The 17175-nt window shown below is 52.8% G+C and overlaps 1 protein-coding gene across 2 annotated transcripts in view; it reads left to right on the forward strand.

The window, feature by feature from the left end:
* The first annotated feature begins 245 nt into the window (after positions 1–245).
* Positions 246–17175, forward strand: part of CDK18 (cyclin dependent kinase 18) — a 38630-nt gene continuing 21700 nt past the window's right edge. The window contains exon 1 of one of the 2 annotated variants that reach the window (XM_065038624.1): positions 246–660. The gene's annotated coding sequence lies outside the window, so the exon portion shown is untranslated. The remainder of the gene's footprint in view (positions 661–17175) is intronic. The other variant, XM_065038623.1, reaches the window with a different exon arrangement.

Raw genomic sequence — 17175 nt, forward strand, 5'->3', positions numbered from 1 at the left:
AGCCGCCCCGCTCCCCGCTGCGCAGCCCGAGCAGCGCCGGCTCCCGCCCGCAGCGCTCCCGGGCCGGCTGCGAGGGCAGCGCGGTCGAGCGGGCAACCGAGCCCGGGGCTGCGGCGGGGAGGAGCCAGCGGAGCGCCGAGCGGAGCGCCGGGTCCCGCACCCGCACCGCTCCAAACCCGCACCGCTCCAAACGCGACCGGCACCGGGACCGCTCCGGCACCGCTCCAACCCCTTGTGGCACCGGGACCGGCACCGCTCCGGCACCCGCACCGCTCCAACCAGTACCGGCACCGGGCCAACCCCTTCCGGCTCCGGCACCAGTACTGGCACCGCTCCAACTCTTTCCGGCTCCGGCACCGCTCCGGCTCCGGCACCGCTCCGGCGCCTGGTACCGCCCCAGACCTACTCCAGCCCCGCTCCTGCTCCAGCACTGGCACCGTTCCTGACTCTCTGCAGCCCTGTTTCTGCTCCGGGACCGGCCCCATTTCTGCTCCGGCCCCAGCCCCGTATCTGATTCGGCACCGTATCTGCTCCGGCCCCGTTTCTGCTCCAGCCCCGGCCCCGCTGCGGCCCCCGCAGCGCCGCCCCCGCTGTTCCCCGGGTCCCGGCGTGGCGGCGGCAGGAAGGAGGAAGGAGGGAGAGGGAGCAGCTCGGCGGCCGGTGAGTGTCGGGGGGTGAGCGGCGCGGGGCGCTGGGGGTCCCCGGTCCTCCCCTCCCGCGGCCCCGCCGGCCGGGCAGCGCTGGCTCGGGGGCTGTCGCTGTTTCGGGGACTGTTTGGGGCAGAAAGAGCTGGGTCGGGGCGGGGATTGAGAGCTGAAGTTGGAGGGCTGCTGAGGGAGGGTTCGGCTCTACACCGAGCACATTCAAGGATTTATACCTGTCTCTTCCCTGGTGGAGCAGATCCCTGTGCGTGTTTTGGTCCTAAACGTGGTTTAGGGAGCCCTGGTCGGCCCTTTAATCACTATCAACATGTGCCGTTTCGTTGACACCCCTGGCATGAGTCCCCCTGTGCAGGACCTGGTGGGGACCCTTCAGTCTCCAGTGTGAATTTCTCGGGGGGGCTCACACCCCAGCTCTGTCTGGTGGGTTCTCTGGCTCAGGCTGGCGTCCCGCTGCGTGTCGGCAGCATGGAATTCTCCTTGCGCTGCATTTTTTGTGGCTGTCGGTATCAGCTGCATCTCTCCAATGCTCCTGTTGCTCCGACAAGTTCCCAGGGGTGGGGAGAACTTGCCCCCAGAATCCCTGTCCCTCTCCTTGCTGGCAAGGAGCTCCCCAGACAAAACCCCCCCTATTGAGAGCTGCTCTTCCTGCAATGCCAACACTTGCTCCTGTAAAGTCAGGCTTTAATAAACTGGCTCTTCTCTCCCTGAAAACGAACTGGAATGAGCACGCTGTCTGGTGGGCACAGTGGTGAAATTAGCTCTGAAGAGGAGACAGCATGAGAGTCAGGCTGGGGGCTGCTGGCACTGGGGGTTTTGTGCTCTCCATCAACCAAAGGAATGGTGTAGAAAGGACCTGAAGAGAAAGCGCTTTGAGCAAGCATCAGGCAGAAAGTTGGTGCCTCGGGATGAGATTGGTGAAAGTGCCTTCAGATGGGACCCTCTCCCTGCAAGGAAATGGGATTAATTTCCTCCTTAGTGTTAATGGAGCGGCACGTAGATCTGCAACATGTGCGAACACACAGAGCTGAGATGTGGTAAATGCAAGCAGAGTCTTGTTTTCCAGCCTCGCAAGGCATTGACAGAGCTTCTGGGTTACCCCGGCTGTGGAAAGGTCGTGAAAACCAGTTCTCATGATCTTGAAAAGATTCCCTTGATGCAAACGCCAGGCCATTAGACATTTTTTCACAGGAAAGGGCTGTTAGACATTGGAACAGGCTGCCCAGGGAGTCACCATCCCTGGAGGCATTTAAAATATGTGTAGATGAGGTTCTTAGGAACATGGGTGGACCTGGCAGTGCTGGGTTAATGGTTGGACATGATGATCTTAAAGGTCTTTTCCAACCTAAACGATTCTATGATCAGCGGTGGCATGATGGCATCTCAAAGTGCTTTTGCAGCCTAGAGCATCCATTCCTTCCTGGAGAAGATCCAAGTGTGTTGATGGGATGTGACATGTCCAAGAGTCTGATGCAAAGAAGGAGTAGAAGGTGGGAACCCGGTTCACCAGCTGGCACCTAATCCATTAAATGTTGTCTGTGTTGTACGTGTGAGGCATCCAGCAGTTCGCTGATTTTTAGACTGTCATGCTACAAGTCTTCTGTGCAAGTTTTGGTGCCTATTCCGCAGGTGGGGCTGCTTTTGATGGGAGGTTCTGCAGGTTTCATAGATTTGTTTCCAAGAGCCCAGACTCATTCCCCAATGCAGGAAAGTATGGGTACCATATCTAAATGAGGGTAATTAATAGATGAGTAGTGGAACAACTTCCCCAGCAATAGTTGGGAGCTCCTTCTCTCTTATCCTGCTTCAAGAAGAGAGGACATTTTCTAACTAAACAACAGGACTCTGGAGATCTGTCCCTGGCCTTGCCAGGGGTTCTGTCTGACTGTGGACACATCACTGCATCCCCATGTCTGAGTTCCCCCGTCTGCTAACACTTGACCTTGCTTTGTTCTCCGAGGTTTGCTCCCTGGGCTCTCTAGAGCTCTGGGATGCTGGCAGAGCCAGGCGTGGAAGCACTAAAATACTCATCTCAATGCCATGAAGGCCCCTTTCACCGAACAAGCCCTCTTTGTGGTCCCGTGAATGGACCCTTCAGGCCGCGCTGGCAGGCGAGTGACAAAGCGTGAAGTGATGGTGTCACATATTCGGACGGTACAGGTGACTGAAATGCAGCCGATGTGCCCAGCTGCTTTTTCCTGTCTTCCTAGCCAGTGCTTTACATCTTTAGCTGCTGCCTCTCATGTGCATTTATTGCCATGGTCGCTGTCTGGTTTATCACAGTTGGGCGCTGGGTACAGCCTTGGTGTGCCAAGAGCACGGGTGCAGGAGGAGATGGATTCTGCCGTCTGTTGCTGGCACTGTAACGAGACAAGAGATGAAGGCAGCTTCATTTTCCATACGGGGAGAGCGGAGAGACAAAATGGCTTTTCAAGGTGCTACGAGGAGCTGCGGTAGTGCAGGGAATTGGGTTTTGATCTCCTGAATCCATGAGGATCCCTCTGCTCCCTCTGTCCTTTCTGCTGTGCTCTGAGACAGAAACCCATGGATGTACTTCCCATGGGTCATGTATGCACTAAAATATCCACATTGCAGTTTCCACCGGGGCCATCCCCTTGGTCTGGCCTTCTGGAGAGAAATGAATGTTTGGTCAATGCTTGTAAACCCTGAGACATTCCTCTGGCTTCCTTACAGACCTGAGGTTTGGGCCAGGAGGTCTGAGAATCTCCAGAAAACCTGGGACACATGTTTGGAGTCATGTCCAAATAATAGTAAGAGTTTCCAGGAAGGTTTATAAGCAATAAGAGCCTCCCAAATTCTCCTTCTGTGCTCAGGGAAACTGAGGCAAAGTTAAAGCAGCTTCTCCAGGCAACAGGACAGGAGCTCTTGACTCTGCGGCCAGCTAAAGAATCAGAAAAGATCCAACCCAGCCTGGAGTGAGTTTTGTTCTCGGTAATTAGTGCATTGAAACCCCGAAAGGTCAACTCTGGTTGATGACAAGGTCTCAGTTTGCATCTTTACAGGTAGAAAAACAATACAAGGTCTCTGTTTAAAAAGGCTCTTCAGCTGCTTTCAGCAAACTGTGTCAGTGCAGAGGTTTGACCTGCTGGGTTTGCTTTTCTCTGAATTAACTTGCTTCTGCTGTTTGTGAAAGGAAATCTGATAGCAGAAAGCAACCTGTTGATGAATGTAGATGCAAAAACCCAGATTACAATCTGGTGAACCATTACCTTTGGAGCATCTTTTGCCCTCTCTTTACATTTCTAATCAAGGTTTCTTTTCAGGTGGCATTTTGCCTGCAGCCAATGTTCCTCAGCTGCTGCTTGTTTGCTCAGTCCCTCGCAATCTCCACTCCTACCTTTGTCTAGCCAGCCTGGCTGGAAAAGAAGCTGCTGTGAAATGGTTTTCGAGCCACTGAGCAGAGCCAGCAAGCCTTGGGGGACGGCTGGGGTTCATCTGTGCTTCTGACACCGCTGCGATCTCTCATCTCTCTCGTTCTTTTTTCACCTCCCTCCTTTTGCGCAGCTTATTCTTGCTCCATCTCCGATCACAGCTTGAGATCTGTATTCTCTTGCCTTCTGGCTTTCCTCGCTGTTTTAGGGATGAGCTCCAAGCCACCACAATTAAGGCTGGATTTTTGCAGGCGGGCTGTATTCCCCCTGGGAAATGTCCACATATCTTCAGCCCAGCCTGCTGAGCTGATCTCTGCCGAAAACCTGACCGTTTCTCTTCACACCTGAGCAGCAGCTGGGCCCTTGTTAAAACTCTCGCTCGTGTGCTGAATGCATAATGCACCCCAGTTTCAAGTGTAGCTCCATCCTGCAGGAATACGGTTGGTGAAGCAGAAGGATGCTCCAGGTTTGGGGGCACTTGCTCCACAGACCCGGATTCAGACGCCAGCACCAGCTCTTCTGGTTTTTGTGGCTTTTCTGCGCTCTTAATTCAGGAACCGTCGCTGCCGCACCAGGGGACTGGGAGGAGAAATGATGCTAAAAGTGCAACTGAGGGGTGTTTGACCCGCTGTTTGCAGAGATGCTTTTTGGGCACACCGGGTCTCCCAGGGCAGCTCAGGTGAAAGTGAAACATTGACACTGTCCTCCCATTCTGCTTCCCTTTCCCTTTGCGGATTTAAATCGGGTGTTGAATAGGTTGAATGACCTATTAGAGGGCAGTGTAGGGGAAAGGGACCTGGGGGTCCTGGGGACAGCAGGGTGACCATGAGCCAGCACTGGGCCCTTGTGGCCAGGAAGCCGATGGTACCTGGGGTGGGTTAGAAGGGGGTGGTCAGTAGGTCAGAGAGGTTCTCCTTCCCCTCTGCTCTGCCCTGGGGAGACCACACCTGGAATATTGTGTCCAGCTGTGGCCCCTCAGTTCCAGCAGGACAGGGAACTGCTGCAGAGAGTCCAGCGCAGCCACCAAGATGCTGAAGGGAGTGGAGCATCTCCCGTGTGAGGAAAGGCTGAGGGAGCTGGGTCTCTGGAGCTGGACAAGAGGACACTGAGGGGGGACTCATTCATGGGGATCAATATGGAAAGGGGGAGTGTCAGGAGGATGGAGCCAGGCTCTTCTGGTGACAACCAGTGACAGGACAAGGGGCAATGGGTGCAAACTGGAACACAGGAGGTTCCACTTAAATGTGAGAAGAAACTTGTTCCTGGTGAGGGTGGCAGAGCCTGGCCCAGGCTGCCCAGGGGGTTGTGGAGTCTCCTTCTGTGCAGACATTCCAACCCGCCTGGACACCTTCCTGTGTAACCTCATCTGGGTGTTCCTGCTCCATGGGGGGATTGCACTGGATGAGCTTTCCAGGGCCCTTCCAATCCCTGACATTCTAGGATTCAGTGTTTTGAAGCAGGGATGGTTTCTTATCACTGCCTTTTGCACAGCGAGTCCTCAGTCTCTGAGGCCAGCAGGCACTACCGTACCAAAAGTAATAAATCATTTGAGTGGCAAATTTGTGATCCAGAGCTGCAGGTGCCTGGTACCGGTCACCTCTGCCAGCACCGCAGGGACACACGGTGTCATCAGAGCTGCCACTGCTTGTGATGCACAGAGGAGGAAGCAAACGGCATGAGGTGGTGTTGGGTTTGCTGCCCCTTTATTAGTGCAGGGGGAAGGGTGCTGCTAACTTCATTGCTAGTTAATAGTGCATTCAATCCAATTATTTTGTTGCTTTTAAGTTTTGTTAATGACACCCAAACAGCTCACCCACGCACCACCCCAGAGCGCCATCATCTTCATTTATCAGGTGGGAAACTGAGGCACAGAGCGTATTGCTGGCGTTAACAAGGACCCGTCACTGATGGCACTGGATGTCAAACTGGGGTCTGATACTCTCTCCAGCATGTGCTGGTTTGGTCTGTAGCCAACAGCCCATTTCTCGCTGGGGTCTGAAATGACACGAGTTTTATTTGTCTTTGGGGCACCCTTTCAGTGTTTGCTCATGACATGCCATGCTATAATGTTTTTATTGCTGAAGACTTCTACATGAACCTTCTCCCCTCCCTCTCCTTCTTCCCCAGCCTCTGAAATGCTCGGCTTTTTCCTTTAAACAACCCAAATTCCCCCAGCCAGGGGCTTTGGAGTGGGGCGGGAGGGTTGATTTGACCAGTTCCATGGGGTGCTACTGTTGTTTTGGTGGCTTTTGAGTTGCTAAATGAAAAAGGAGAGGCTGTTGAAGCATAAACACTGAAACCTCTGAAGAAATCAAAGTGTGCCTTTTTTGGGAAGCAGAAACATTCCAAACGTTCCGTTTGTTTCTGCTGTTTCTCTATTTTGATTTAAATAGTTTATTTTGACTCGGTCTATTTAATTATTTGGTAAGTATTAATATACTGGTCACTCAGGGGTGATGATTCATGATCCCAGTTAGATTTAGCTACAGCCCCCCCCACTGTCACTTCTCCCTCGCACCCACTTCCCCCCAGCACTGCCTGTTCTTGAAGGTAAATCTGACAAGGTTTATGAACAGGAGCCTTAACTCTGCGCTTGTGAACATGCACATGCATACAAATTCATGGCTGTTGGGTGGTTTTTTTCTGTATTTCAGTGTGGAACATCACCTGGAGCTCGGGTTTATGCCTTCTAGCATGGCTTGAATTATTTGGTGGAAAGCCTCTTAGACTGGTAGCTTCTGCACCGAGCTGTGCTGAGGCGAATGCTGCCCATGTGTAGATACCCAGAGATGCAGCCAGGGACCTACTGGGATCTTCAATAGCCCAATTTTGGTTTGGTGGTGTTTTTCTTAAAAATCTGATTCGAATAGTGTAATAGCCACTGAAGTGATCTCTTTTCACCCAGAAAATGTATCCTCCTATTGCATCAGCCCATGTTGGTAGGGTAAATTCTTCACCGGATGCTCAGGTGGTGTAAATCAGCCTCGACCTGCTGAAGTCAGTAGACCCACAGCAGCGCAAGAACCAGCAATTTTGTCGCCAGCCAAGGCTGTGAGTGTCACAAATCCTCTCCGGTTTTGTAGCAGGATCTCTCCTGTAACGTGTGCTTGTGCCATCTCTGCTGTCACCCAGATGGCACAGAGAACTGGAGGCTCCTTTCTGCACCACCAGCATTGCCTGGTGGAGTGATGCGGTGAAATGCTTGGCGATCCTTGGGTGGCCAGTGTTCACAGAGAGGTGTGGAACCGTTCGTGTGCTCTTGTAGGCAAGAATAACCTTTCTGGCATCTGTTCCCCATGCCTCACATTGGAGCAGTGATGGAGCTGCGAGGGAGAAGCAGTGAGGAAAATCTGCATTCAGCCCAAAGCGTATATTGCTCCTTCTGCTACAGATATTCCTGTGGGTTGGTCAGTGTGTAATTAGTAACTAATTCCTGCGCAATAATCACTGTGCCATGGGATACAGGAAGTATAGGCAGTCAGGAACAGTATCTCACAAATCCCAGCCTTTTCTTATCTGTCCTTTGTATTTTGCCCGTGGTATCTGACATGCAGCCCAGCCCATCAGAAGGGACATCAAGTGTCAGCCTGTGGCTGGGAGCCTCTGGGTGCTGTTTGCTTTTCGTGTTTGCAATGAGGAGACTGAAGGGCAGTGTTAGTCCAGAGCAGGGCTCAGGGCTGTGAATGCCAGGGTGGCCCTTTCTGCAGCTCTGCCAACGTTCCCCGTCCTGCCCGATGACGACCACATCTCGGGGCAAGGCTCTGCAGCCCTTGCCGTCTGCCCCTACAATAAATTCATTGATATCGTGTGTTTCCTGAGCGTGGCACTGGCCAGAGGAGGTGAATTAGCAACCCAGAGAGTGAAAGCGTCTGTTAATGCTCTCGTTATCCCCAGACCAGGTTGGGCACAGATGGGGAGATGCTCTGGGGCCATGGGGACCTCCTGGTCTGTGGGCTTTGAGGATGGCACAGAACCTGTGTCACCCCTCCCAGCAGCCTCAGACGGAGCAGGGGAAGAACCCACGCAGCCCCTTAGCCCATCAACTAGCGTATTTTCATTTCTGAGGACGAGCTAAAGTCCAAAATGCCACCCAGTGCAGAGGAAACCTCTGCAGGGCCGAGTCTTGCTGTGGGCTTGTGTGGTCGAGGCAAGAAACCACGGAGGGATGTCTCAGACTGCCCCGCTCCGAGAAGCCAAGGGGTTTGTTTTTCTGCCGCTCTGGTTTCTGATTCAAGGAAGAGAACCTCTCCTGAGGGTGGGGGAGGACGTGCTGTCCGGGCTGTCACAAGTCATCAGCAGCACCACGAGCTGCTGCGGTGCCTGGAGCCAGAGGGACGTGGGGACCTGGATCTGTGAGCTTGAGCCCCGCGGTCCTTGTGCTGACCAGGCGCCTTGGAGCTATTTCAGCTCTTTGGGAGGTTCCCAGAAAGGCTGCGGATGGTCCGGAGGCACCTGGGCAGCTTCCCTAGCACCTGGGTTTTAGGCAGGAATTTGCAAATGCTATTTGCAATGTAAATTGGGGGGGGTGTGTGTGTGGGACAGAGAAGCAACATGAACTCCCTGGGAGTCTGAGGAGGAGGCAGAACTAGTGGTTTTAATGGTCTTTTTGGTCATACCCAGGTGTTGTTTTGTGTCTTGTCCAGAAGGCAATTAGAAATGTGAAGAGTGCCTCTGTGTCCCCAAACTGCTCTGTCCATCTAACAAACCACCGCGACACCCCATACCACCTTCACATCCCACCCTTCCACCCGGATCCTGCTTTAGCAACGACTCCCAAAGCCCCTGCGAAGAGCAATAGGAGTGAGGAGCTTTGAAGCTTTCGCGGGGCTCTTGTCACCGCTCCGTCCCCAAGAACCACGGCTGGGATGTGCCGAGGTGTTGAATTCCTCGCAGCCCCCGGCTGCAGCGATGGAAACAGGAATTTCCCCTGTGCAGGAGGTGCAGAGACAAGGTCTGATTGAGTCATTTTACTTCCACAAAAACATGACACAGTATCTGAGGGAGGAGGCGTGTTTTTCTAAATTACCATTAGCAGCATGTGTTCTATTTAAGCACTTAATCCCTTTCAATCCCTTCTTATTAACGATTAATTGTGCAACTAATCGCACTATGATAGCAGCATTGCCAATGCACTTAGTTGCAGTGGGTACAAGCAGCCCCACCAGTATTAAACCAGTTTGGCTCGGTGGTGAGAATGGGGCACCTCAGCTCTGCAGTGTGAACAGAGGCCAAATCTCTGGTCTCTTTGGGTCTCAGGATTATAATCCTTTCTTATCTCGAGCGTTTCCTATGAAGCGAACAGCTTATCAGCTCGCGAGGCAGGAGGGGAGGAGAACTGAACACAACCCAGTGAGCTTTGAACAGCCCCGCTTGTTGTCGCCCCTTTTCATCTCGCTTTTGAGCTTGGAGTCTCCTTGACTCCCGTTACGGAAAACCACATGGAAATATGTCTGTGTTTTGATTTGGAGGGTGGAGGGAGCTGTATTTGAAATTATTTCCAGACGTGCTTCTGATGTCTCCCAAAAGGGCCGGGCACCGCAGACCCTATCGCTCCCTCCCAGCGTCCAGGGGCTGATGAGTCCAACCATGTGTTTCCCTGCAAGAGATCTCTCTGGCTCGCCCTTGCGCTCTGTTTATCTCCTGCTGGGCTCTGTTATCTCCCCAGTTTCCAAGGCTCATGCAGAAAAACCCATCGCGCTCGTCAAGGACAGCAGAGCTGCGGTGTGGGGGGCCCAACCAGTCTGCAGGGCTTTTAAAGTGTGGGGGGCAGGTGGGTAAAAAGAGGGAAGGATGGGAATAAAAAATAAGCTTAAAAAAAGATATATAACTTCCTTATTTTAAAACACACCAAATATACTCACTTTGTCTGCCATTCCCATGACTGACACGGTGATTTTCAGGACACCAAGCAGCGAGCTGGGGCTCGGCTTGGCAAAACAGATGCTATTTACAGTTTAACGAGGAACAAGGTTTATCTAAACAGTGTGCGCTTGCCGAGTTCCCAGATAGGCGTGAAATGTTGCCTTCCATAGGGAAGTGAGCAGAGGTTGCAGGCACCGGGGTGTGCTTAATCTCTTTATACATATTTCATCTGGGATATCTCTATTTGGTATCCAGACGTGTCCACATTTGGTTTAACGTGAAAATGTCATCGTTGCGGTGCGCTTAGCTGCAGCAGGGTAAGGATTTGGGGCAGGTGGGTGGTGCAGAGGGGTGGTTGAAGATGCTCTGCACGCATGGGCTGCTCTCTTGGGGACAGGGGCTTCCTAGAAGACACTTGGACTCCATGATCTTGAGAGTCTCTTCACACTAAAATGATTCTATGATCTCACTGGGTTGGTTTAATGTCGATTGTGCTAGTCAGACCCTAAGTGGAGCAGAACTATTTGAGGATCCGCTCCATTTGCTTTCACTAGTCATTCCCTTAGATGTATGCCGCTGTGAAAATCTCTTTTTGGTGTTTGCTCCTGCATTATTCCTTCCCTGCATGCAGCCCAGACAATGTCTGGTTTTCACCGTGTTGCCCACCCCATGGCTCTTTGCAAAGCGGAAACACTTCATGTGCAGAAACAAGGAGCATCGTGTTACTGGTGCTGGTATCAGCACCGAGATCTGAGAAGCCAGAGAGGGGACACTTGGCTGCATTCCGATTATGGAGGAAAAATTTGAGTAGTGAAAAGGAGAAAAAGGAGAGAGGGGAGAGAGCACAGGCACAGAAGAACAGGTGAAATCTTCCTGTACAGGAGTTTGCAGCAGCATTGTGCATTCCCCCCACAGCAGACAAAGCACTTTTGGGGTGATGCAGTGGCCAGGGGCGAGGGAGACCCATCGCCGGAGGCTGCTCGTGCTAACGTGAGGGTGTCTCCAAGCCTGGCACATGCAGCAGCACAGAGCTCTTGTCAAGTTTCCTTCCTCAAAACACATCCCTTATCACCCAGGGATCCCTGGCAGCCACCTCTTGGCTTAGCAAGCTTTTGAAAATGTCCTGCGTTCCTCCAGCCTCACAGAATCCCAGAATGTCAGGGGTTGGAAGGGACCTGGAAAGCTCCTCCAGTGCAATCCCCCCATGGAGCAGGAACACCCAGATGAGGTTACACAGGAAGGTGTCCAGGCGGGTTGGAATGTCTGCACAGAAGGAGACTCCACAACCCCCTCGGCAGCCTGGGCCAGGCTCTGCCACCCTCACCAGGAACAAGTTTCTTCTCAGATTTAAGTGGAACCTCCTGTGTTCCAGTTTGAACCCATTACCCCTCGACAGCAGCTTCATCGAGCAGAAGTCCCCCATCAGAGACTTGAGCGATCCTGCCTCGCGTGGTGAGGAGGAGCTGTGGGCTCTGGGTTTAGGAAGCCAAACCCAACCAGAAAGATCACAGGGATGCCCACCTACACATCTCCCCCCTGGCTGGGGCTCCGAGCCTTGCCACAATCATGATAAGGAAGGGTCTGGATAAAAGATATTGCAGTGTTGTTCTTCTCGTTATGAAGGGAGACGGGGATGCCAAAAGTAATTACGGTTTGTGCTGTGCTTTGAAATCCACCGATTCCTCGAGCGTTGGCTCGTTGTGCTCCCTTCCTGTGTGGCTGCATTTCCCTCGTGTCTGAGGGAGAAATACGTCCCCACACGTGCTCATGGCCCTCCAAGGGTGGGTGCACAACAGGTTGAAGATTAAATACCAGATTAGTGCGATCCTTGGCAGGGAGGTGGACTCGCAGTGTTTGCTCGCTGCCTTCCTACCATGTGACTGTTCCGGAGCTTTAAATAAAACAGATTTGAAACTGCTCTAAAGAGTTTTATGTACCTAATGCTCAAACAGTGGTACCGCTGCTCCAGAGCACAGCCCTGGGGAGCAAACCAGTCTGGAACTGGTGCTGTAAACTGGGCTGCAGTGGGGAGCAGTCGGTCAGGGACATCGTCCCCTTTCATTAGTTTCTTTTCCTGTTGGTACAGAAAGATCTGAGGGCGATGGGGGTTTATTAGCGGTGTCAGCTCCAAGGAGCTGCTGGATCTGCACTGGGAGCTTGCTGGGGGGAGGAAGGAGCGTTAATCCTGAATGAAGCTGTTTGTCTCTCCAGCTCCTCCTCCCATCGCCAGGGCTGGGTGGTGTAGAAACCCAGGTATTTAGGGATTGTAGAGCAGAGCTGGCCGAGGTCTCAGCCCTTTTACAAGTGCGGTGTATCAGGATAGCGCAACTCCATGTGTTTCTAGCCTCCTAGAAAATGTGTGGCAAAGAGCCGAGCTCTTAATTTGAGCACTGTGGTGGTGCTGCTTCTTATAAATGTTGTGCTTCTGTTTGCATTAAAACCATTTTCTCTTTTTTTCTGGGAAATTCGGTCCTGTCAAGATCCTTTGACAGCGGGGTCTGTCCAGTAAGACGTTTCACGAGGATCTGTCTTTCATTTCTTGCCTTCACCTTTGCGTTGCGCGCTGGTTGCTGCCCCCTCCTTTTCCTTGCACCAGAGGTAGCCGCATTTCACAAATTCCACACAGCTATCGGGTGAACAGGGTGTCATTTCTGCTTCTTTAAATACCCTCCCCTGGAATGCTTTCAGAAAGGGGAGCCGGGCACGGGGCCCTGCGGTCCCTCTGCTCAGCTGTCCCTGCAGAGCGATGCAAATCGTGAGCCACGGGAGGAAAATTCCTGTATTTTCCACTAAAGAGAGAAGGGGACCGCTTATCCTGGCTCCTCTGGACTGCAGGGAAAGCGAATCCCGGCTTTTCCGTGAGCTCTTGTCTTTGTGTGGCAATTGCAGACGAGCTTGTAGCTCTGGGAGCTCTGCGTGGGCTGGAGAAAGAACGAAAGCTCTAATTAAAAAAAAGAGAGGAAAAGGAGGAAAGAAAATAACAATTAAGAAGCCAGCAGAGCCTACAAACCCCATGCTGTGTGAGCGTGTGGATGCCAGAGCTTCCTCCAGCGGGATGGAGCTGTAGGTGACATCCAGCTGGGGAGCGGCTCGATGGGACTCGGTCTCTCCTGCACCAGGGATCTTCTCCCGCAACATGGATCCACCTTCCAATCCAGCAACAAAGGCAAGGCAGGTGCTGACAGCCTCAGCCACAGGTTAAACACTCCTGGGAGAGAAAATAAGAGGCTTTGCGTTGCCGAGAATTACTTTTGTTGGCAGCTGGGAGCTGGCACCCTCTTGGCTGTCTCTCCCAGACACCTGTGAACAGCAGGGCTGGGGTTGTGTTTCTGGAGTGTCTCCATTCTGCAAGACCCGTGAACGCTTTCTTGGTTGTGCTGGTGTATTGACCTGGACAGGCTGGAGAGTTGGGCGGGGAAAGATTTAATGAAATATAACAAGGGCAAGTGTAGAGTCTTGTATCTGGGCAGGAACAACCCCAGGTTCCACTGTAAGTTGGGGAATGACCTATTAGAGAGCAGCGTGGGGGAAAGGGGAAAGGGACCTGGGGGTCCTGGGGACAGCAGGGTGACCATGAGCCAGCACTGGGCCCTTGTGGCCAGGAAGCCAATGGTACCTGGGGTGGGTTAGAAGGGGGTGGTCAGTAGGTCAGAGAGGTTCTCCTGCCCCTCTGCTCTGCCCTGGGGAGACCACACCTGGAATATTGTGTCCAGTTGTGGCCCCTCAGTTCCAGCAGGACAGGGAACTGCTGGAGAGAGTCCAGTGCAGCCACCAAGATGCTGAAGGGAGTGGAGCATCTCCCGTGTGAGGAAAGGCTGAGGGAGCTGGGGCTCTGGAGCTGGACAAGAGGACACTGAGGACACTGTGACTCATTTATGGGGATCAATATGGAAAGGGGGAGTGTCAGGAGGATGAGGCTCCATCCTCCTGACACTCACTTTTTACACAGTGATAGTGACTCCAGTACTGCCCTGGGCAGCCTGTTCCAATGCCCCACAGCCCTTTGGGGAAGAAATTGTTCCCCAGATCCAACCTCAACCTCCCCTGGCGCAACTTGAGGCCGTTTCCTCTGCTCCTGGCGCTTGTTCCTGGGGAGCAGAGCCCGACCCCCCTGGCTCGAAGCTCCTTTCGGGCAGTTCAGAGATCAGAAGGTCTCCCCTCAGCTCCTGTTCTCCAGCTGAACCCCCCAGGTCCCTCAGCTGCTCCCATTACACTTGTGCTGGTCCAGCATCACCGTACGAGCAAGACAGCGCTGCCATGACAGCGAACGCTGTCTGAACTCCCCAGTGACCGTGAATTAAATCTCAATAACTTAAAGCTGCTGTAGCAAAATTGAGTCTCAAAGGGAGCGTCTCTGTCTCAGTTGTGTTGGGCTCCAGGGGGAAAAGTCGAGCACTTTTGCTTAGATGAATTCCCCACTGCCATCCCTTCTGGTGCAAACCAGCAGCGATGGGTGGGTCAGAGCGGGAAATCTGCTCATCCCCTGCAGATGATGCACGTACCACGGGAACGCTGTCACCACCACCTTCAGGACAGCTCAGCCTGGACAATGTGAGCACTGAGCTCCCGGCTGTGACTGGGATGTGTGTGCTGGACAAACTGGCCTTTAGCAGCCTATTGTTGACCCAGCCAAACACTGGACACTTTGCTCAGGTTAGCATCGGCCGAAGAATAAGTGCCTAGTGTTTTGAGGCTGCTGGAATAATGACTGTCATTTTAATGCCTTCCTGATCTCACCAAGAGCTGGGAAGGGAAGAGCCAAGTGAGAGCTGCTGACTGCCCTGCACAGGACTGCCGACACAGAGAAAAGCAGAATATACACTGGCAGAACAAACCTCCTTTGTGTCCTCTTGTTACTGGCTCATTGTCAGGAGCGGGACAAATGAAGAGTGGAAATGTGCATCTAGCAAAACCTTCCCACCCTCGCCCATCCATCGAATACAGGTTAGAAAGTCTCCAGAGCTGGGCTCGCAGGAACTTTTTGTCCTTCCCAGGCCGTCTTCATGTCTTCATCTCTGCTTGGCTCTCCGAGATCTTCACATTCTCCATGTGGCTTGTGCTTTGTCTGCGCCGTTGTCTCTAAACAACTTAACAAAGCGTAATTGTGATGCTGCAAATGAGGGATGTGCACCCCACAAACCCCCTTCTGCCTGCAAGGGTCTCCAAAAGGAGGAAAATGCAAACAAACTGGAAGGGAAAAAGGATGTGTCATCATTCTTGGTTTATAGCAGGGGAAACCGAGGCAGAGCTGGAGTGGAAGCCAGTCTTGCACATTTGCTACAGGACCATTTTTCTTCCCAAGCTGCAGACATGGGAAGGGAGGACAGCGATCTCCTGGTTGCCCTCGTTGTGTTCTGTTGTGCTGTGGTTGTTGTCATCATGGAAGCCAGTAATACAGAAGAATAAACAACAAATTGCAATGCGAGGATGGACCGACTGACTCCCTGGGGGCCCCAGGTTCCCTTTCCAATCATGCCCTGGGATGATGGTCTTGCTGTTTGCTACGGGGCTCTTGTACATTAGTAGGAATTGATTGTACTCCCTTCCCGGCAGGATCTTGACGTCCTGGCAGGGGCTTTGCTCCCTGTGTAGGAGGGAAATGTCAGCCCCACGAACAGCAGAGCTGAGCGGCGGGAGGGAGGAGAGATGCCTTTGCTCTGTGCCATCATTGCTCACCTTTGGGGGACAGTAATTGGTGCAAACTGCTCTGTCTGCGTCCCAGGGGCTGAGCAGAACATGGTCCCAGCTCTGCGGGGCCATCCCAGCCCTTGCTGCAGCTCCGAATGGCCTCTGTCCATCCCATCTCATCTATCCCAGTGCTTGGACTGCGCTTTGCAGCATCTGTCATGGGGAGGGAGTGGCTGGGAGCTCCTTACCCCAGGGAGGATTTCATACCGACAGCTGAGCAGCCGGGGAGATGTTCATATCAGGGGCCAAAATCCTTCCCTGCCCCTCCAGCTTTGCCCCAGTAGGATTCCCAGCTGCTGCAGAACATTCGGCATCACCCCTGGTGTGTGTCAGAGTCATCCCCAGCACGCTGTGATTTCCCTAAATCTCTCCCCGTCCCCCTCCACACACCCCCTGAGGACCCTACCCAAGAAATTTGGAGTGAAGGAGGAATTTGGGTTGTGCCGAGCTCCTGTTTGCACAGGAATGTGCACCACAGAGGGGCTGAAACCTCTCCCATCGCCCGCCCGTGCCGCTTTCCTCTGCCCCTGCTCTGCTGGAGCTTGGAGCGCATCAACTGGGCACACTGGGAACCTGCCGCTGGGCACACGGGCTGTGCTGGTGAGCTTTTGTTGGGGCTGGTTTTCGTCTCAGTGCCTTGCGATGTGAGGAGGGGCACGTATTCAATGCATGCCTCCGTTCCTTGTTTGTTTAGCCCTGTAGCCACATGCAGCGTTGCATGATAACGGTGTTTGCAGAGCAAATAAGGCTCTGCGAGCAGAATTCACCGTTTCTTGCAGGAGAGAATCAATGCTACCTAATAGCTAGAAACGTGAGGTGTAGCTGCTGAATAGGACTGTTCATTTTGCCTTGTAAACGCAACTCTTAATCTCTCTGGGGATTAAAAAAAATATGTGCTATTTCCTCCAAGCCTTCCATGCTTTCAGCTGGGGAACGGGGGCAGGAGTCTGTTCAAATGGTAAGAAGAAAAAGTAGATACTTAGTGAAAAGGCAATAAAGTGGTTATTGCTTGAAAGCTCCACTTCTAAGCCCCTGCAATATGCTGAAGGAGAAAAGAGGTGGTTTCATACACTGATGATGGCTTATCTGTGCCTAAAATACCTGTCTCCCGAATTCCACAGCAGCCAGCCAGCGGGTTTTGCTGTACAAACCAAGAGAGGTTCGTGTGGATCGTCGCAGCCTGAACGCCTGTGGGAACAGTCTGCGGGAAAACAGCGAGCGCGGTTGTTGCCCGTGCAGCCAACACGGCTTAGAACGCGGTGTTTAAAGCATCGTTAACATCTTGTCTGGAGCATGTGACGAGCTTTCCTGATGGGCTTCAGCTTTGGGCTCTTTGAAGTGTTTTAGCCAAGTATTTACTATCTCACTCTATTACAGTAAACGCAGATCATTCGCTCTGCTGGCTTTAATCCCCGCGCCTTGGCTGGATTCCAACCTGAATGATTTCATTTTTGCCTGTTGATGCTTAAATTCCTTATTGCCATCTCAGACGGCTCCTTCCCGGCCTGTCCCACCACGCGACGTCGTTTTATTCTGCCTGTTGTTTGTCACCCAGCTTCTTCCACCCCGGAGAT

Source organism: Columba livia, chromosome 22 (genome assembly GCF_036013475.1).
Source record: "Columba livia isolate bColLiv1 breed racing homer chromosome 22, bColLiv1.pat.W.v2, whole genome shotgun sequence".
NCBI classification, from domain to species: Eukaryota; Metazoa; Chordata; class Aves; order Columbiformes; family Columbidae; genus Columba; species Columba livia.